The sequence below is a fragment of the Hyperolius riggenbachi genome, chromosome 3, assembly GCF_040937935.1.
Source record: "Hyperolius riggenbachi isolate aHypRig1 chromosome 3, aHypRig1.pri, whole genome shotgun sequence".
NCBI classification, from domain to species: domain Eukaryota; kingdom Metazoa; phylum Chordata; class Amphibia; order Anura; family Hyperoliidae; genus Hyperolius; species Hyperolius riggenbachi.
Window position 1 is genome coordinate 42,336,046 of NC_090648.1, and position 19,984 is coordinate 42,356,029.

Below are 19,984 nucleotides of genomic sequence, written 5' to 3' on the forward strand. Positions count from 1 at the left end.
AACTGATGAAGCAACACCCTCCACTATTACTCTAGCCGTTGGGGAATCATATATTGAGTGGATATAATTTAAAAATGTTCCGTCAAATCCCATTTTTGTCATAACTTTATCTAGCCAGTCCCATCTGATACTATCGAAGGCCTTCTCTGCATCCAGGGATAAAATAGCCCCCAGACGCAGAGAAGGGCCTCCCAAACGCGCGTGTTCCAACACAGCCATGACCCTTCGAATATTTAGGACCGCCGCTCTTCCTTGGACGAACCCCACTTGGGAGTCCTTTACCAGCTCAGGAAGGAGAATAGCTAGACGTTGTGCTAAAATCCTAGAAAGAAGTTTAACATCGCAGTTGAGCAGGGATATAGGACGGTACGACCCGGGGTCTAAAAGATCCTTGTTCTTTTTAGGAAGAATTTTAATAAAGGCTTCCCGAGCTGTGTCAGGGAGTTGTTCTTTTCTCAAGATATGGTTATATAGTTTACCCAAATATGGAACTAAGTCTTTCCTTAAACCTTTAAAAAATTCAAATGAAAATCCGTCAGGTCCTGGCGCTTTACCGCCAGGGCTGTCCTTTAACGTTGCCATTATTTCGGCCTCAGTGATCGGGGCATTAAGCATATCTATATCATCCTCTGATAATCGAGGTAGGTGTAATTTTTCAAGGAAGTCGTCGGCTCCCGAATTAGGTTTGGGGGGGCTTTCATATAGTTTTTGGTAATATTCGTGGAATATTTTTGCAATGTCAGTAGGGTCCGTAAAAATCTGGCCTTTTTTGTTTCTAATGTGCGTGATATGCTGGAATTTACGTTTGCCTCTTGCTATATTTGCCAAGAGTTTACCAGCTTTATTGCCGAATTTAAAAAAGGTCCAGTCGCTGTGCGACCTCCAAAACATTGCGTATCTGTTATATAATAAGTCTAGAGCTTGTTTAGCATCTATCCATCTTTGTCGCGAGGGCTCAGACATGGATATGGTGTATTCATTATATGTATGTCTAGCTTTAACAGAAGCTTGCGAGTATTCGTCAAAGGCCTTTTTCTTTCTTCTACTGACATATGCCAAAATCTCCCCTCGCATCACTGACTTTCCGGCCTCCCAAAATAGCACTGGGTCTTTTATATGTTGCTTATTATTACTGGTATAGTCTAACCACCACATTTGGAGTTGATTTAAGAAGTCCTCATCGTTAATTAAATAAGTAGGAAATCTCCATTGTTTAAATGACAGTGGAGTCCTACCTGCCAAATTTATCTGCAGTGATATTGGGGCATGGTCTGATATTGTTATTTCTGCAATTGATGTTTTTGAGATTGAGCGCATTGTAAATGGTGTCACCAAAAACATGTCTATGCGTGATAGGGACCTATGCACTGGCGAGTAAAAAGAGAAATCTCTGTGAAGGGGATTTAAAAATCTCCACGCATCTAGTAAGTTAAGGGAGTCTACAAATGTGGCCATTCTTTTATCATTTTCATTAATATTTATGCTGGATAAAGGTTTTGCTACTTGTTTTCTGTCCTCAGTCGGGTTGAGAACAGCGTTCCAGTCCCCTCCCATTACACATATATTTGATGGGGCTATGGCGGATAAAAGAGAAGTAATTTCTGATAGGAAATGTTCATTAGCCGCGTTGGGGCCATATAAATTTAAGATAGACATCTGTGTTCCTCTTATTTCCATATCTAACTGTATCCATCTCCCCTCTGACTCATCTATTTTCTGATGAAGGATTTTGCATTGTAATGATTTATTAAGCAAAATTAAAGTCCCGGATTTTCTGCCTTTCGCGGGAGCCCCCACTACAGTGCCCACCCATAGTTTTTGCATTAGCCTGTATTCATCTGGCTTCAGGTGGGTTTCCTGTAACAAAGCCACATCGGCCTTCAATCTATGTAGGTGTCTTAGAATCTTTATTCTCTTTTCACCAGTCCTGAGGCCCTTTACGTTCCAAGATATTACATTTATCTCAGGGAGGTAACCATATCAACCGAATTTCACATATGATTAATAATAAAATGTTGTGGGGGAGTTGCATCCCAGCAGAGTACAACTCGTTCCCATAGGATGAGTTTCGTGTGGATCTCAATAAGTCTGGTGTGATGGATAGTGGATCAGTATTCAAACAAAACAGTAAAACTATGTACAAAAACATCATGATATTCATTCTCGTAGGACTTCCTTTTTTCCCCATGTAAAGTAGAAGCAACAGAACGACGAGACACATTTCGTTGCGAGGTCGTGATTGGACCCCATGCGTGCAAAACACAGCAGGGGCGCAGCCAGGACCCACATCCCGTTTTTTATACAAATCAGTGTCTTCCGTCATCTCATCACCCATACTTATTCTACTCCGGTCCTTTTAGGAATTAGTAGTGAACAAATGCTTTCTTAAGAAAGCAAAAATAACATTTACCTCCACACCGTATAACGGATATGTATCTACCGAGAGAGGGCGGTCACATTATAAAGCAATAAGAATTTAAGAGTTTTTTACCATTATGAGCATGTAGACTATCAACCCTTATAGCGGTATATTCAGTATTAACTCCCCTTTTTTCCAGCTGCATCCCCTAATCCCCTATTGTCATACTCTCCCGCCTTCATGGTGTTGGACATGGAAGCGTGTCATCGCCAGAGTCGTTGGTATGTGTTTAATCATCTTTGATGCATGGGGATTTAAAAGGCGGGCCCTCCCCTGTAGTGTCAAAGCTGGATGCAATACTCCTTCTCACCTTGGGAGGGTATGCTGGCGTTTGGTTTTCTTGTAGGTTTGTAGCATAAGTATGTGCATCAGATGCATCAGTAAATGTCTTAGTGGTGGAGTCAGGATGGTAGATTTTAAGTACTGCCGGGTAGACTAATGCAAAACGTACTTTCTTGTGTATCAGCATTTGACATGTAGGAGAGAATTCCTTACGAGCTTTCGACACCTCAGCCGAGAAGTCCGCGAAAACCAATATCTTGTTCCCCTCAATGTCCAAGGATTTCTGCGATCTAAAGGCTTGTAGAATCTTGTTCCTGTCATTGTAATCCAGATATTGGGCTATAACCACCCTTGGTCTTTTGAATTCAGGTTTTAAAGGACCTAAGCGATGTGCGCGCTCAACTTTCAAAGGACCTGTAATTCCTAGTTTGTCAGGGATGATGTCCATACACAGTTCCATCAGCGTATCCGGTTTGAATGATTCGGGTATACCCACAAACTTGAGATTGTTTCGGCGAGACCTGTTTTCCAGATCGTCTATACGGTCTGCAAAAATGATTTGTTTTTTATCACAGAGGTCGTTTTGCTTCTGCACTGACACCACTGTATCTTCAAGCTGACTTATGCGTTTTTCGCTTTCTTGAAGCCGTTCACTGTGGTCTTTGAGCTGTGTCATCATAGGCGCCATTTGGTCTGCGATTGCTTTTGTTATAATAGCAGATAGATCATGTTGCAAGTATGACGCAACTTCAGCCGCTAATTTTTTATAGTTAATAGAGGGGGGTTTCCCCTGGCGACCTGTTGGAGTGTCATTTTCACTGGCAGATTCCATTTCTGAAGCCGGGTTGCTTTTAGATTTAAAGTTAGATCGTATTTTGGGGCGGAGTGGTGATTTTTTAGTACGCTGGGATTTGGCCAGAAATTTGTCCATTCCTATGGTTTAATATTAAAGCAGTCACAGAGGAAGAGTGGGGAGGAATGAGAGCGTAAAGTAAACTTTTCTCACCAATCTGCCGATCCTTGCGTGTGTGGAAGAGGTTATTATCGAACCAAGGTCAATCCGTCCGACTGTGTATTGCTTCAGGCGATTAGCCTAGTTGGTTATTCCTCACAATAGAATATTATATGTCCGTTTGCCCACAGGAGGATTTGCAGTGTATTCCTGGTAAGGGGCACAGTTGGTGGGCCCAGCTAGGATCTTAGTGCGAATGAGGTGTGAGAGGGGGGCTCTTCCAGCACAGAAGCCCGTATTCCTGCCCCTGGATGTCCACCTGAAGGCTGCAGAGGGTGTGGGCAACCTCCGCCGTGCGATGCGGAGTTCTGACGCAAGTTGCGTCTATTGGGCCTATTCGCCGGCAAAAGCCGGGGACTAAATTTATGCGGCCTGCGGGAAATAGCGCGCGTCCGGCGCGGAAGAATGCGGCCCGCTGATAGTGCGCCGAGTCGGCTCCTAGGTACCTGTGCGACCCTGTTAGGTGCCTCGGGGATGCAGCCCGGACGTTGGGGAGAGTCCAGAGATGTGTGGAGGCTATGTGAGGACCGGAGCACCCACACTTGCTTCCTCTCACATAGGGCGCCGGAACCGGAAGTCTATGCTGCTTTTATAAGCCTGACGATACATGTGGCAATTGTCCTTGACGTCACCTCTTTTCCTTTCCGTGGACCTGAGGGACAGACAAACAAATGCTCTGTAGTTCTAAAGGATTCTGTGTCCAACAGATACCTCCTTACAATCCTGGCCACATCTAAAGGATGATCTTGTTCTGGAAACGTTGGTAAATTCCATTTCTGATTTAGATGCTTTTCCGACACCACTTTAGGCAGGAAGTGTAATAGTGGTCTTAGTACTATCCTGTCTGGAAAGAACATCAGATAAGGATCCTTGCAACCCAGAGCCTGAATCTCTGAGACTCGCCTTCCTGAAGAAATTGCAATGAGAAAAGTTGCTTTCAGTGTCAGATTCCAAATCGTGCACTGCTCCAAAGGCTCGAATGGTGGACCTGACAGATATGATAGGACTAATGGTAAGTCCCAACTTGGCATTGTTTTCCGGATAGGAGGTCTAATCTTCAATAGGGCCTGGAAATACTGTTGCACCGCCCTTTCTGAGGCTAGTCTGTATCCGGTTAGTGCCGAGATTGCTGACACGTGTCCCCTTAATGTGCTGACACTTAACCCTAGTTCTACTCCAGACTGGATAAAGTCCAACACTTCCGGAATAGACGGATTTAGATAGTCTATGTTGCTTCGCATTGCAAAGTCAATAAACTTTCTCCAAATCCTGTGATAGGTTTTGTTTGTAGATTTTTTCCTTGCCTTTAGTAAGGTTTCAATCACTGGCTCTGAGAATCCAGATCTTCTTAAGATCCCCCTCTCAACCTCCATGCACTCAGCTCCAACCTCTGCGGGTTCTTGTGAAGGCACATATTCTGGGATATAATGTCCGGAATCTTCGGTAACCTCACCGGTGGGCACACGGACATATGTAACAACAGAGGGAACCAGGGCCTCTTGGGCCAATATGGGGCAATCACAATTGCTTCTATCTTCTCTGATAGCAGTCTCTTTAGAAACCTCAGAAGGAGTGGAACTGGAGGGTAAGCATACACTAGAGACGCTTTCCACTGAAGAGCTAACGCATCTATTCCCATTGTTTTCGGACAAGTTGTCCTGGAGAAGAAATTGGGCAGTTGATTGTTCATTGATGATGCAAAGAGGTCGATCTGTGGTAACCCCCACTGGTGCACTAGGCCCATAAACACTGATCTCTTTAGTTGCCACTCGTTGTTCCTCATCGTTCGCCTGGACAACAAGTCTGCTTGGATGTTCTGCACCCCTGGAATATATATAGCTCTCATCGCCATCCAATTCTTCTCTGCGTATTCCATCAGAGGAACCATTTCCTTCATCAGGGTGGCACTTCTGGTCCCCCCTTGCTTCTGGATGTAGGCTACCGCCGCCTTGTTGTCCAACTGGAAGCATACCGCCTTGTTCTGCAGAAGGTGAGCAAACCTTCGAGAGGCCTCCACTGCCGCTCTCAATTCTAGCACATTCGATACTACCCCCAGTTGGGGAGGAACCCATATATCCTGAACCCATTGCTCTTGACAATGTGCTCCCCAACCCAACTGGCTGGAATCTGACGTAAGGATGGTCCAGGTATATGGAATAAATGAGTGTCCCAGCAGGAGATTGGAATCCTCCATCCACCACTGCATCGACTTCTTTGCCCCCTCCGACAACCAGATTTTCTGATGCATTGATATTTGATCCCATTGTTCCAGGAATTCCCACTGCAATCTTCTCATATGCCATCGACTCCATCTTATCATTGGTATGCAGGAGGACATCACTCCTAGTAATTGAAGACACCCTCTTGCACTGCTCCATGGCCTCTGAATTGCCTGTGAGCACATATTCTTGATTTTGTCGATCTTCTCCACAGGGAGTGACACTGTGTTCTCCCTCGTATCGAAGAGGGCCCCTAGGTACACTAGATGTCTTGATGGGCACAACTGGCTTTTCTGCACATTTATCACCCAACCTAATTGAGTCAGAAAGTTCATAGTTTGATCTCGATGACAGATCAACTTCTCCTCTGTCTCTGCCAGGATCAGAATGTCGTCCAGATAGTGATGTATTCTTATCCCCTGGACTCTCAGCATCGCAATCACTGCTATTAAGACCTTTGAGAATGTCCTTGGTGACGTGGATAGTCCGAAAGGAAGAGAAGTGAATTGGAAATGCAGATCCAGTAGTGCAAACCTCAAGAACTTTTGAAAGTCGTGATGAATTGGTATGTGTAGATAGGCGTCTTGCAAATCTATTGACACCATCCAATCGTCTGGGGCTATTGAAAGTATGATCGACTGAAGTGATTCCATCTTGAATCTTGCCAGGGCGACTGATTTGTTTAGATATTTCAAGTCTATAACCGGTCTGAAGGTGCCGGCCTTTTTCTGCACCAGGAAGATTGGCGAGTAAATCCCCTGAAATCTTTCCTGCTGAGGTACTGGAATTATTGCCTTCTGTTGAACCAAGGATTCTACATAGTCTTTTAATGTTGATCTTTTCTGCACCCCCCTTGGCAGGCGGGTAGGTACAAATCTGTCCTGCGGCCTTGACTTGAATTTCCATTTGTGCCCTTTTGAAATTGTAGATATGACCCAGGAATCTTGAATCTTTTCCACCCAGACTTCTCTGAAGGTTCTGAGTCTGGAACCAATCGGGAATGACTGGGTGGGCGCACCTTCAAAAGGACTGCTTAGAAGTTCCTGGATTCTGTGCTGTTACCTTGAGATTCCTAGCCAGCGACGCTTGCGAGCTTCTCCAATTCTTTCTAAACTGTCTTGCCGGTTTGTAACTCTTGTTGTCTTTAAATCTATTGTAGGATTGTCTCTTGCCAGCTGCCACTGGTTTTGACTGCGGCCTATCTTGCGGTATCAAACCGGATTTTCCGCCTGTGACTCTTGAAATAGCTTTATCCATTTCACTTCCAAAGAGGGTTTGACCATCAAAAGGAATCTTAATCCAGTTCTGCTTCGAACTCTGGTCGGCCTTCCATGGTTTCAACCACAATGCCCTCTTCGCAGTCACTGCATTCAGCATAATGCGTGATGATGATCTCAACAAGTCTAATGATGCTTCTGCGATAAAATCTGCCGTAATCTTCAAATCCTCAAGAGCCGTTAGAATCTCTGTCTTTTCCATATCCATTAGGATAGCTTCTTCTATATTTGATACCCATACCTTCATGGCTTTTGCCACTGAAGTTAGTGCAATGGATGGTTTGCAAGCTGTACCTGCTGACAGGTAAATCTTCTTCAGATCATTATCAATACGCCTATCCAAGACGTCAATAAACATCACCGAATTTTCCATAGGCAACGTCACATTCTTGATCAGTCTTGATAGTGACGCGTCCACTGTCGGTGGATTCAGTAGAAATGGCACTTCCTCCTCTTTCAGTGGGTACAACTTTTGAAATCTGTTCTGTATGGAGGGCTTGTTTTCCACCTTTTTCCATTCCTCTAGAATCACGTTCCTTATCTCCTTCATTAATGGAAAGGTTGAGGATTTTTTTACCAAATGGGTATAGTATTCCTTGTTTTGCTCCGGTTCTTCCTCCTGCTCTGTCCACTCCAGTGCCTCCTTTACTGCCGCTATAAATGGAGCTGTTAAACTGAAGCTGAATAACCCTGGTATCTCTTCTTCTCCAGTGTTTTCTGTTGAATTGTCATTGTCTTCTCCCAAAACTTGAGCTGACGTAGACGTGTGAGCGGAAACTTCCTCTCTTACCACTCTCCTGATGACGTCCACTATTTCTTCCGACTTATCTTCATTACTCTTTGACAATTGTCCAAAACATGACTCACAGACTGTCTTATCCGGCAGAGCTGGATTTGGGCAGGCCCAACATTGCCCCTTATTTGGGATGCGCCTGGACGGTGGTGACCTTGACCTTTCTCTGAAGTGATAATCATCATAACTATGATGGTGACGGTATCTGTAATAAGAATCACTTCTTCGTCTTGGTGATCTTGACCTGGATCTTGAACGCCTTGAATCCTTATGAGTTTTCTTGGATTTATGTTTTTTCGGCTTTGAAGGTGAACGTGCTCTTACTGGCACCACACTCGATCTTTCTTCTTCTTTAGAGCTGGAAGACACAAACAACAATTTATGTTGTTTAGAGCTGTCCCACCAAACTCTTTTCCTTTTTTTTTTTTTTTTTTACTGTCCCTTTAAATTCAGAAATGAACCTTACCCAGAGGGACTATCATGCTCTGAATCATCGGCACCTGCAGGATCCACTGTGAGAACACACAAAAAAACAAACGCACCAATTAGCCACAAAACAAAATAATTTTCTCTTTTTTTTTTTTTTTTTTTTATCCAGAATCACTTACTTCCAGTAAACAGTAACTAATGAGACACCAGCAATCCAATACAGCAAGCCACGTAAGTCCTGCAGCAGCAGCGCCAGCCTAATCAACCTCCCAGGATGACAGCCAGCCTGCTACTGCCTCTATGCTCTTTAAATAGAGCGCTGTAGGAACGTGCCCAGCGTAACTCCGCTGAACTGGCACGCTCCCCTTAATCAATATGGCCGCCGCTGCCCAGAGCCTCCACCCCCATGCTGCGCATGCGTGGAAGCGACTTCCGGACGCCGCCGACGGCTGCACTATACGGCTCCATGATCCGCATGGCTTCCTCCGCCAGCCAATCTCTACCAGACACAAAACAACAACATACCCAACGGGCGCACAGCGGATCCTGTCCTTTAGACGGCAGGCACCGCAGAGCATGACATGCCCACACCCAGGACGCACATTTAGTAGCAGTGGTGTGTGAGCCAGGCAGGAAAAGAAGTTCCACAAAGAAAAACCTGCCCAAGGTAAGGCGCTCAATGAGCTTACATCTTCTACTTTCCAGAAATCCAGAAAAATCAAAACATACCTGCAATGCTTCTACCTACAGCCAATACCTAATGGGTCCCATAGAGGCTGAGGACGAAAAAAAGAATGCAGATAGGGGTGGTTCAGCCCCTTTTATAATTTTATTGGGTCCTGTAGGGGTTAAAGGGGCGGAACCTAACCCAGAGTATGCCGACATGGAGGTATCAGGAAAGAATGATGCTGCAGACAAGCATTGTGTAAATGTACACAATCTGTGTCCCAATAGTCATCGGGCAAAGGGCAAACACACTTATCCATGCACAACCACATGGACGACAAGGACAGGCGAGTTGGATGGTGGGTATGATACTAGTTTGTAAAAGTGCACCATCGACGAGGATGGGATTTGAACCCATGCGTGCAGAGCACAATGGATTAGCAGTCCATCGCCTTAACCACTCGGCCACCTCGTCTCCATAAACCATGACATCTAACGCTATCATTTTTTCAGCTATGGTCAAAGCCCTGTGCGCAAAACACGGCTCATCTTTTCAGGATAGCAAAGTGCACTTTTTGGACAAAAAAGAAGAAGGCGCACCTTTTGTTCACACAAGAAAAATCATTTGCAAGAGGCCTGACAGAGGACACCTTAATCATCCCACTGGAGCACACCTACCTAAACAAGGGCCTTCTACACCATGCCATCAACACGCCATGCTGTATTTTTCATCTTTGCTTACATCTTTTGGAATCGTTGCAAACTTTCAGCCAAGCATTTCCACAATTAACATCTGCCTTTTAGGGTCACTTAGCTAGACTGTGGGCTGAACTATGCAGATTACTTCTACTTTTAGGGAGACTCAAGCCAGTATGAACATGAGGCGAGGGCACATCTTCTTACTGTCCTACCAATCCCATTATACCTTATGCCTCACACTGGCACCTGCCAGTCACAGACAGGAGGTTTACAACTTGAAAATCAGGTATGACTGAAGCACTTTTTGGCACTTGTCCTTCTACAGACAAACTATTTTCTTCGTGCAGCCAGACAAGCACTGTTTATTTTCTCCGCTAAGGCTGCAGAGGTGAATTTTCTATTTGTGGGTTGCAGGTCTGAACCCCAAATGGCCCATACTTTGTGAGAAAGAATGATGCTGCAGACAAGCATTGTGTAAATGTACACAATCTGTGTCCCAATAGTCATCGGGCAAAGGGCATACACACTTATCCATGCACAACCACATGGACGTCAAGGACAGGCGAGTTGGATGGTGGGTATGATACTAGTTTGTAAAAGTGCACCATCGACGAGGATGGGATTTGAACCCATGCATGCAGAGCACAATGGATTTGCAGTCCATCGCCTTAACCACTCAGCCACCTCGTCTCAATAAAAAATGACATCTAACGCTATCATTTTTTCAGCTCTGGTCAAAGCCCTGTGCGCAAAACACGGCTCATCTTTTCAGGATAGCAAAGTGCACTTTTTGGACAGAAAAGAAGAACGCGCACCTTTTGTTCACACAAGAAAAATCATTTGCAAGAGGCCTGACAGAGGACACCTTAATCATCCCACTGGAGCACACCTACCTAAACAAGGGCCTTCTACACCATGCCATCAACACACCATGTTGTATTTTTCATCTTTGCTTACATCTTTTGGAATCGTTGCAAACTTTCAGCCAAGCATTTCCACAATTAACATCTGCCTTTTAGGGTCACTTAGCTAGACTGTGGGCTGAACTATGCAGATTACTTCTACTTTTAGGGAGACTCAAGCCAGTATGAACATGAGGCGAGGGCACATCTTCTTACTGTCCTACCAATCCCATTATACCTTATGCCTCACACTGGCACCTGCCAGTCACAGACAGGAGGTTTACAACTTGAAAATCAGGTATGACTGAAGCACTTTTTGGCACTTGTCCTTCTACAGACAAACTATTTTCTTCGTGCAGCCAGACAAGCACTGTTTATTTTCTCCGCTAAGGCTGCAGAGGTGAATTTTCTATTTGTGGGTTGCAGGTCTGAACCCCAAATAGCCCATACTTTGTGAGAAAGAATGATGCTGTAGACAAGCATTGTGTAAATGTACACAATCTGTGTCCCAATAGTCATCGGGCAAAGGGCATACACACTTATCCATGCACAACCACATGGACGTCAAGGACAGGCGAGTTGGATGGTGGGTATGATACTAGTTTGTAAAAGTGCACCATCGACGAGGATGGGATTTGAACCCATGCGTGCAGAGCACAATGGATTAGCAGTCCATCGCCTTAACCACTCGGCCACCTCGTCTCCATAAAACATGACATCTAACGCTATCATTTTTTCAGCTCTGGTCAAAGCCCTGTGCGCAAAACACGGCTCATCTTTTCAGGATAGCAAAGTGCACTTTTTGGACAAAAAAGAAGAAGGCGCACCTTTTGTTCACACAAGAAAAATCATTTGCAAGAGGCCTGACAGAGGACACCTTAATCATCCCACTGGAGCACACCTACCTAAACAAGGGCCTTCTACACCATGCCATCAACACACCATGTTGTATTTTTCATCTTTGCTTACATCTTTTGGAATCGTTGCAAACTTTCAGCCAAGCATTTCCACAATTAACATCTGCCTTTTAGGGTCACTTAGCTAGACTGTGGGCTGAACTATGCAGATTACTTCTACTTTTAGGGAGACTCAAGCCAGTATGAACATGAGGCGAGGGCACATCTTCTTACTGTCCTACCAATCCCATTATACCTTATGCCTCACACTGGCACCTGCCAGTCACAGACAGGAGGTTTACAACTTGAAAATCAGGTATGACTGAAGCACTTTTTGGCACTTGTCCTTCTACAGACAAACTATTTTCTTCGTGCAGCCAGACAAGCACTGTTTATTTTCTCCGCTAAGGCTGCAGAGGTGAATTTTCTATTTGTGGGTTGCAGGTCTGAACCCCAAATAGCCCATACTTTGTGAGAAAGAATGATGCTGCAGACAAGCATTGTGTAAATGTACACAATCTGTGTCCCAATAGTCATCGGGCAAAGGGCATGCACAACCACATGGACGTCAAGGACAGGCGAGTTGGATGGTGGGTATGATACTAGTTTGTAAAAGTGCACCATCAACGAGGATGGGATTTGAACCCATGCATGCAGAGCACAATGGATTAGCAGTCCATCGCCTTAACCACTCAGCCACCTCGCCTCAATAAAAAATGACATCTAACGCTATCATTTTTTCAGCTCTGGTCAAAGCCCTGTGCGCAAAACACGGCTCATCTTTTCAGGATAGCAAAGTGCACTTTTTGGACAGAAAAGAAGAACGCGCACCTTTTGTTCACACAAGAAAAATCATTTGCAAGAGGCCTGACAGAGGACACCTTAATCATCCCACTGGAGCACACCTACCTAAACAAGGGCCTTCTACACCATGCCATCAACACGCCATGCTGTATTTTTCATCTTTGCTTACATCTTTTGGAATCATTGCAAACTTTCAGCCAAGCATTTCCACAATTAACATCTGCCTTTTAGGGTCACTTAGCTAGACTGTGGGCTGAACTATGCAGATTACTTCTACTTTTAGGGAGACTCAAGCCAGTATGAACATGAGGCGAGGGCACATCTTCTTACTGTCCTACCAATCCCATTATACCTTATGCCTCACACTGGCACCTGCCAGTCACAGACAGGAGGTTTACAACTTGAAAATCAGGTATGACTGAAGCACTTTTTGGCACTTGTCCTTCTACAGACAAACTATTTTCTTCGTGCAGCCAGACAAGCACTGTTTATTTTCTCCGCTAAGGCTGCAGAGGTGAATTTTCTATTTGTGGGTTGCAGGTCTGAACCCCAAATGGCCCATACTTTGTGAGAAAGAATGATGCTGCAGACAAGCATTGTGTAAATGTACACAATCTGTGTCCCAATAGCCATCGGGCAAAGGGCATACACACTTATCCATGCACAACCACATGGACGTCAAGGACAGGCGAGTTGGATGGTGGGTATGATACTAGTTTGTAAAAGTGCACCATCGACGAGGATGGGATTTGAACCCATGCGTGCAGAGCACAATGAATTAGCAGTCCATCGCCTTAACCACTCGGCCACCTCGTCTCCATAAAACATGACATCTAACGCTATCATTTTTTCAGCTCTGGTCAAAGCCCTGTGCGCAAAACACGGCTCATCTTTTCAGGATAGCAAAGTGCACTTTTTGGACAGAAAAGAAGGCGCACCTTTTGTTCACACAAGAAAAATCATTTGCAAGAGGCCTGACAGAGGACACCTTAATCATCCCACTGGAGCACACCTACCTAAACAAGGGCCTTCTACACCATGCCATCAACACGCCATGCTGTATTTTTCATCTTTGCTTACATCTTTTGGAATCGTTGCAAACTTTCAGCCAAGCATTTCCACAATTAACATCTGCCTTTTAGGGTCACTTAGCTAGACTGTGGGCTGAACTATGCAGATTACTTCTACTTTTAGGGAGACTCAAGCCAGTATGAACATGAGGCGAGGGCACATCTTCTTACTGTCCTACCAATCCCATTATACCTTATGCCTCACACTGGCACCTGCCAGTCACAGACAGGAGGTTTACAACTTGAAAGTCAGGTATGACTGAAGCACTTTTTGGCACTTGTCCTTCTACAGACAAACTATTTTCTTCGTGCAGTCAGACAAGCACTGTTTATTTTCTCCGCTAAGGCTGCAGAGGTGAATTTTCTATTTGTGGGTTGCAGGTCTGAACCCCAAATGGCCCATACTTTGTGAGAAAGAATGATGCTGTAGACAAGCATTGTGTAAATGTACACAATCTGTGTCCCAATAGTCATCGGGCAAAGGGCATACACACTTATCCATGCACAACCACATGGACGTCAAGGACAGGCGAGTTGGATGGTGGGTATGATACTAGTTTGTAAAAGCACACCATCGACAAGGATGGGATTTGAACCCATGCGTGCAGAGCACAATGGATTAGCAGTCCATCGCCTTAACCACTCGGCCACCTCATCTCGATAAAACATGACATCTAACGCTATCAGTTTTTCAGCTATGGTCAAAGCCCTGTGCGCATGTGCGGAAAACACGGCTCATCTTTTCAGGATAGCAAAGTGCACTTTTTGGACAGAAAAGAAGAACGCGCACCTTTTGCTCACACAAGAAAAATCATTTTCAGGAGGCCTGACAGAGGACACCTTAATCATCCCACTGGAGCACACCTACCTAAACAAGGGCCTTCTACACCATACCATCAACACGCCATGCTGTATTTTTCATCTTTGCTTACATCTTTTGGAATCGTTGCAAACTTTCAGCCAAGCATTTCCACAATTAACATCTGCCTTTTAGGGTCACTTAGCTAGACTGTGGGCTGAACTATGCAGATTACTTCTACTTTTAGGGAGACTCAAGCCAGTATGAACATGAGGCGAGGGCACATCTTCTTACTGTCCTACCAATCCCATTATACCTTATGCCTCACACTGGCACCTGCCAGTCACAGACAGGAGGTTTACAACTTGAAAATCAGGTATGACTGAAGCACTTTTTGGCACTTGTCCTTCTACAGACAAACTATTTTCTTCGTGCAGCCAGACAAGCACTGTTTATTTTCTCCGCTAAGGCTGCAGAGGTGAATTTTCTATTTGTGGGTTGCAGGTCTGAACCCCAAATGGCCCATACTTTGTAAAAAAGAATGATGCTGCAGACAAGCATTGTGCAAATGTACACAATCTGTGTCCCAATAGTCATCGGGCAAAGGGCATACACACTTATCCATGCACAACCACATGGACGTCAAGGACAGGCGAGTTGGATGGTGGGTATGATACTAGTTTGTAAAAGTGCACCATCGACGAGGATGGGATTTGAACCCATGCGTGCAGAGCACAATGGATTAGCAGTCCATCGCCTTAACCACTCGGCCACCTCGTCTCAATAAAACATGACATCTAACGCTATCATTTTTTCAGCTCTGGTCAAAGCCCTGTGCGCAAAACACGGCTCATCTTTTCAGGATAGCAAAGTGCACTTTTTGGACAGAAAAGAAGAACGCACACCTTTTGTTCACACAAGAAAAATCATTTGCAAGAGGCCTGACAGAGGACACCTTAATCATCCCACTGGAGCACACCTACCTAAACAAGGGCCTTCTACACCATGCCATCAACATGCCAAACTGTATTTTTCATCTTTGCTTACATCTTTTGGAATCGTTGCAAACTTTCAGCCAAGCATTTCCACAATTAACATCTGCCTTTTAGGGTCACTTAGCTAGACTGTGGGCTGAACTATGCAGATTACTTCTACTTTTAGGGAGACTCAAGCCAGTATGAACATGAGGCGAGGGCACATCTTCTTACTGTCCTACCAATCCCATTATACCTTATGCCTCACACTGGCACCTGCCAGTCACAGACAGGAGGTTTACAACTTGAAAATCAGGTATGACTGAAGCACTTTTTGGCACTTGTCCTTCTACAGACAAACTATTTTCTTCGTGCAGCCAGACAAGCACTGTTTATTTTCTCCGCTAAGGCTGCAGAGGTGAATTTTCTATTTGTGGGTTGCAGGTCTGAACCCCAAATGGCCCATACTTTGTGAGAAAGAATGATGCTGCAGACAAGCATTGTGTAAATGTACACAATCTGTGTCCCAATAGCCATCGGGCAAAGGGCATACACACTTATCCATGCACAACCACATGGACGTCAAGGACAGGCGAGTTGGATGGTGGGTATGATACTAGTTTGTAAAAGCGCACCATCGACGAGGATGGGATTTAAACCCATGCGTGCAGAGCACAATGGATTAGCAGTCCATCGCCTTAACCACTCGGCCACCTCATCTCAATAAAACATGACATCTAACGCTATCATTTTTTCAGCTCTGGTCAAAGCCCTGTGCGCAAAACACGGCTCATCTTTTCAGGATAGCAAAGTGCACTTTTTGGACAGAAAAGAAGGCGCACCTTTTGTTCACACAAGAAAAATCATTTGCAAGAGGCCTGACAGAGGACACCTTAATCATCCCACTGGAGCACACCTACCTAAACAAGGGCCTTCTACACCATACCATCAACACGCCATGCTGTATTTTTCATCTTTGCTTACATCTTTTGGAATCGTTGCAAACTTTCAGCCAAGCATTTCCACAATTAACATCTGCCTTTTAGGGTCACTAAGCTAGACTGTGGGCTGAACTATGCAGATTACTTCTACTTTTAGGGAGACTCAAGCCAGTATGAACATGAGGCGAGGGCACATATTCTTACTGTCCTACCAATCCCATTATACCTTATGCCTCACACTGGCACCTGCCAGTCACAGACAGGAGGTTTACAACTTGAAAATCAGGTATGACTGAAGCACTTTTTGGCACTTGTCCTTCTACAGACAAACTATTTTCTTCGTGCAGCCAGACAAGCACTGTTTATTTTCTCCGCTAAGGCTGCAGAGGTGAATTTTCTATTTGTGGGTTGCAGGTCTGAACCCCAAATGGCCCATACTTTGTAAAAAAGAATGATGCTGCAGACAAGCATTGTGTAAATGTACACAATCTGTGTCCCAATAGTCATCGGGCAAAGGGCATACACACTTATCCATGCACAACCACATGGACGTCAAGGACAGGCGAGTTGGATGGTGGGTATGATACTAGTTTGTAAAAGTGCACCATGGACGAGGATGGGATTTGAACCCATGCGTGGAGAGCACAATGGATTAGCAGTCCATCGCCTTAACCACTCGGCCACCTCGTCTCAATAAAACATGACATCTAACGCTATCATTTTTTCAGCTCTGGTCAAAGCCCTGTGCGCAAAACACGGCTCATCTTTTCAGGATAGCAAAGTGCACTTTTTGGACAGAAAAGAAGAACGCACACCTTTTGTTCACACAAGAAAAATCATTTGCAAGAGGCCTGACAGAGGACACCTTAATCATCCCACTGGAGCACACCTACCTAAACAAGGGCCTTCTACACCATGCCATCAACACGTCATGCTGTATTTTTCATCTTTGCTTACATCTTTTGGAATCGTTGCAAACTTTCAGCCAAGCATTTCCACAATTAACATCTGCCTTTTAGGGTCACTTAACTAGACTGTGGGCTGAACTATGCAGATTACTTCTACTTTTAGGGAGACTCAAGCCAGTATGAACATGAGGCGAGGGCACATCTTCTTACTGTCCTACCAATCCCATTATACCTTATGCCTCACACTGGCACCTGCCAGTCACAGACAGGAGGTTTACAACTTGAAAATCAGGTATGACTGAAGCACTTTTTGGCACTTGTCCTTCTACAGACAAACTATTTTCTTCGTGCAGCCAGACAAGCACTGTTTATTTTCTCCGCTAAGGCTGCAGAGGTGAATTTTCTATTTGTGGGTTGCAGGTCTGAACCCCAAATGGCCCATACTTTGTGAGAAAGAATGATGCTGCAGACAAGCATTGTGTAAATGTACACAATCTGTGTCCCAATAGCCATCGGGCAAAGGGCATACACACTTATCCATGCACAACCACATGGACGTCAAGGACAGGCGAGTTGGATGGTGGATATGATACTAGTTTGTAAAAGTGCACCATCGACGAGGATGGGATTTGAACCCATGCGTGCAGAGCACAATGAATTAGCAGTCCATCGCCTTAACCACTCGGCCACCTCGTCTCCATAAAACATGACATCTAACGCTATCATTTTTTCAGCTATGGTCAAAGCCCTGTGCGCATGTGCGGAAAACACGGCTCATCTTTTCAGGATAGCAAAGTGCACTTTTTGGACAGAAAAGAAGAACGCGCACCTTTTGCTCACACAAGAAAAATCATTTTCAGGAGGCCTGACAGAGGACACCTTAATCATCCCACTGGAGCACACCTACCTAAACAAGGGCCTTCTACACCATACCATCAACACGCCATGCTGTATTTTTCATCTTTGCTTACATCTTTTGGAATCGTTGCAAACTTTCAGCCAAGCATTTCCACAATTAACATCTGCCTTTTAGGGTCACTTAGCTAGACTGTGGGCTGAACTATGCAGATTACTTCTACTTTTAGGGAGACTCAAGCCAGTATGAACATGAGGCGAGGGCACATATTCTTACTGTCCTACCAATCCCATTATACCTTATGCCTCACACTGGCACCTGCCAGTCACAGACAGGAGGTTTACAACTTGAAAATCAGGTATGACTGAAGCACTTTTTGGCACTTGTCCTTCTACAGACAAACTATTTTCTTCGTGCAGCCAGACAAGCACTGTTTATTTTCTCCGCTAAGGCTGCAGAGGTGAATTTTCTATTTGTGGGTTGCAGGTCTGAACCCCAAATGGCCCATACTTTGTAAAAAAGAATGATGCTGCAGACAAGCATTGTGTAAATGTACACAATCTGTGTCCCAATAGTCATCGGGCAAAGGGCATACACACTTATCCATGCACAACCACATGGACGTCAAGGACAGGCGAGTTGGATGGTGGGTATGATACTAGTTTGTAAAAGTGCACCATCGACGAGGATGGGATTTGAACCCATGCGTGCAGAGCACAATGGATTAGCAGTCCATCACCTTAACCACTCGGCCACCTCGTCTCAATAAAACATGACATCTAACGCTATCATTTTTTTCAGCTCTGGTCAAAGCCCTGTGCGCAAAACACGGCTCATCTTTTCAGGATAGCAAAGTGCACTTTTTGGACAGAAAAGAAGAACGCACACCTTTTGTTCACACAAGAAAAATCATTTGCAAGAGGCCTGACAGAGGACACCTTAATCATCCCACTGGAGCACACCTACCTAAACAAGGGCCTTCTACACCATGCCATCAACATGCCAAACTGTATTTTTCATCTTTGCTTACATCTTTTGGAATCGTTGCAAACTTTCAGCCAAGCATTTCCACAATTAACATCTGCCTTTTAGGGTCACTTAGCTAGACTGTGGGCTGAACTATGCAGATTACTTCTACTTTTAGGGAGACTCAAGCCAGTATGAACATGAGGCGAGGGCACATCTTCTTACTGTCCTACCAATCCCATTATACCTTATGCCTCACACTGGCACCTGCCAGTCACAGACAGGAGGTTTACAACTTGAAAATCAGGTATGACTGAAGCACTTTTTGGCACTTGTCCTTCTACAGACAAACTATTTTCTTCGTGCAGCCAGACAAGCACTGTTTATTTTCTCCGCTAAGGCTGCAGAGGTGAATTTTCTATTTGTGGGTTGCAGGTCTGAACCCCAAATGGCCCATACTTTGTGAGAAAGAATGATGCTGCAGACAAGCATTGTGTAAATGTACACAATCTGTGTCCCAATAGCCATCGGGCAAAGGGCATACACACTTATCCATGCACAACCACATGGACGTCAAGGACAGGCGAGTTGGATGGTGGGTATGATACTAGTTTGTAAAAGCGCACCATCGACGAGGATGGGATTTGAACCCATGCGTGCAGAGCACAATGGATTAGCAGTCCATCGCCTTAACCACTCGGCCACCTCATCTCAATAAAACATGACATCTAACGCTATCATTTTTTCAGCTATGGTCAAAGCCCTGTGCGCATGTGCGGAAAACACGGCTCATCTTTTCAGGATAGCAAAGTGCACTTTTTGGACAGAAAAGAAGAACGCGCACCTTTTGCTCACACAAGAAAAATCATTTTCAGGAGGCCTGACAGAGGACACCTTAATCATCCCACTGGAGCACACCTACCTAAACAAGGGCCTTCTACACCATGCCATCAACACGCCATGATGTATTTTTCATCTTTGCTTGCATCTTTTGGTATCATTGCAAACTTTCAGCCAAGCATTTCCACAATTAACATCTGCCTTTTAGGGTCACTTAGCTAGACTGTGGGCT

General features: G+C 44.8%; 12 non-coding genes across 12 annotated transcripts; all 12 read right to left on the reverse strand.

Annotated features, from left to right (window-relative positions):
• Window positions 1-9,490: 9,490 nt before the first annotated feature.
• On the reverse strand, window positions 9,491-9,572 carry TRNAS-GCU (transfer RNA serine (anticodon GCU)). Its single transcript has one exon. It is a non-coding gene; the product is annotated as a tRNA-Ser (tRNA).
• Window positions 9,573-10,404: 832 nt separating this feature from the next.
• TRNAC-GCA (transfer RNA cysteine (anticodon GCA)) lies at window positions 10,405-10,486 on the reverse strand. The gene has a single exon. It is a non-coding gene; the product is annotated as a tRNA-Cys (tRNA).
• Window positions 10,487-11,318: 832 nt separating this feature from the next.
• TRNAS-GCU (transfer RNA serine (anticodon GCU)) lies at window positions 11,319-11,400 on the reverse strand. Its single transcript has one exon. It is a non-coding gene; the product is annotated as a tRNA-Ser (tRNA).
• An 818-nt stretch (window positions 11,401-12,218) lies between these two features.
• On the reverse strand, window positions 12,219-12,300 carry TRNAS-GCU (transfer RNA serine (anticodon GCU)). The gene has a single exon. It is a non-coding gene; the product is annotated as a tRNA-Ser (tRNA).
• Window positions 12,301-13,132: 832 nt separating this feature from the next.
• Window positions 13,133-13,214, reverse strand: TRNAS-GCU (transfer RNA serine (anticodon GCU)). Its single transcript has one exon. It is a non-coding gene; the product is annotated as a tRNA-Ser (tRNA).
• Window positions 13,215-14,043: 829 nt separating this feature from the next.
• Window positions 14,044-14,125, reverse strand: TRNAS-GCU (transfer RNA serine (anticodon GCU)). The gene has a single exon. It is a non-coding gene; the product is annotated as a tRNA-Ser (tRNA).
• Window positions 14,126-14,965: 840 nt separating this feature from the next.
• TRNAS-GCU (transfer RNA serine (anticodon GCU)) lies at window positions 14,966-15,047 on the reverse strand. Its single transcript has one exon. It is a non-coding gene; the product is annotated as a tRNA-Ser (tRNA).
• Window positions 15,048-15,879: 832 nt separating this feature from the next.
• On the reverse strand, window positions 15,880-15,961 carry TRNAS-GCU (transfer RNA serine (anticodon GCU)). Its single transcript has one exon. It is a non-coding gene; the product is annotated as a tRNA-Ser (tRNA).
• Window positions 15,962-16,790: 829 nt separating this feature from the next.
• On the reverse strand, window positions 16,791-16,872 carry TRNAS-GCU (transfer RNA serine (anticodon GCU)). The gene has a single exon. It is a non-coding gene; the product is annotated as a tRNA-Ser (tRNA).
• An 832-nt stretch (window positions 16,873-17,704) lies between these two features.
• TRNAS-GCU (transfer RNA serine (anticodon GCU)) lies at window positions 17,705-17,786 on the reverse strand. The gene has a single exon. It is a non-coding gene; the product is annotated as a tRNA-Ser (tRNA).
• Window positions 17,787-18,626: 840 nt separating this feature from the next.
• TRNAS-GCU (transfer RNA serine (anticodon GCU)) lies at window positions 18,627-18,708 on the reverse strand. Its single transcript has one exon. It is a non-coding gene; the product is annotated as a tRNA-Ser (tRNA).
• An 833-nt stretch (window positions 18,709-19,541) lies between these two features.
• TRNAS-GCU (transfer RNA serine (anticodon GCU)) lies at window positions 19,542-19,623 on the reverse strand. Its single transcript has one exon. It is a non-coding gene; the product is annotated as a tRNA-Ser (tRNA).
• Between the last annotated feature and the right edge of the window lie 361 nt (window positions 19,624-19,984).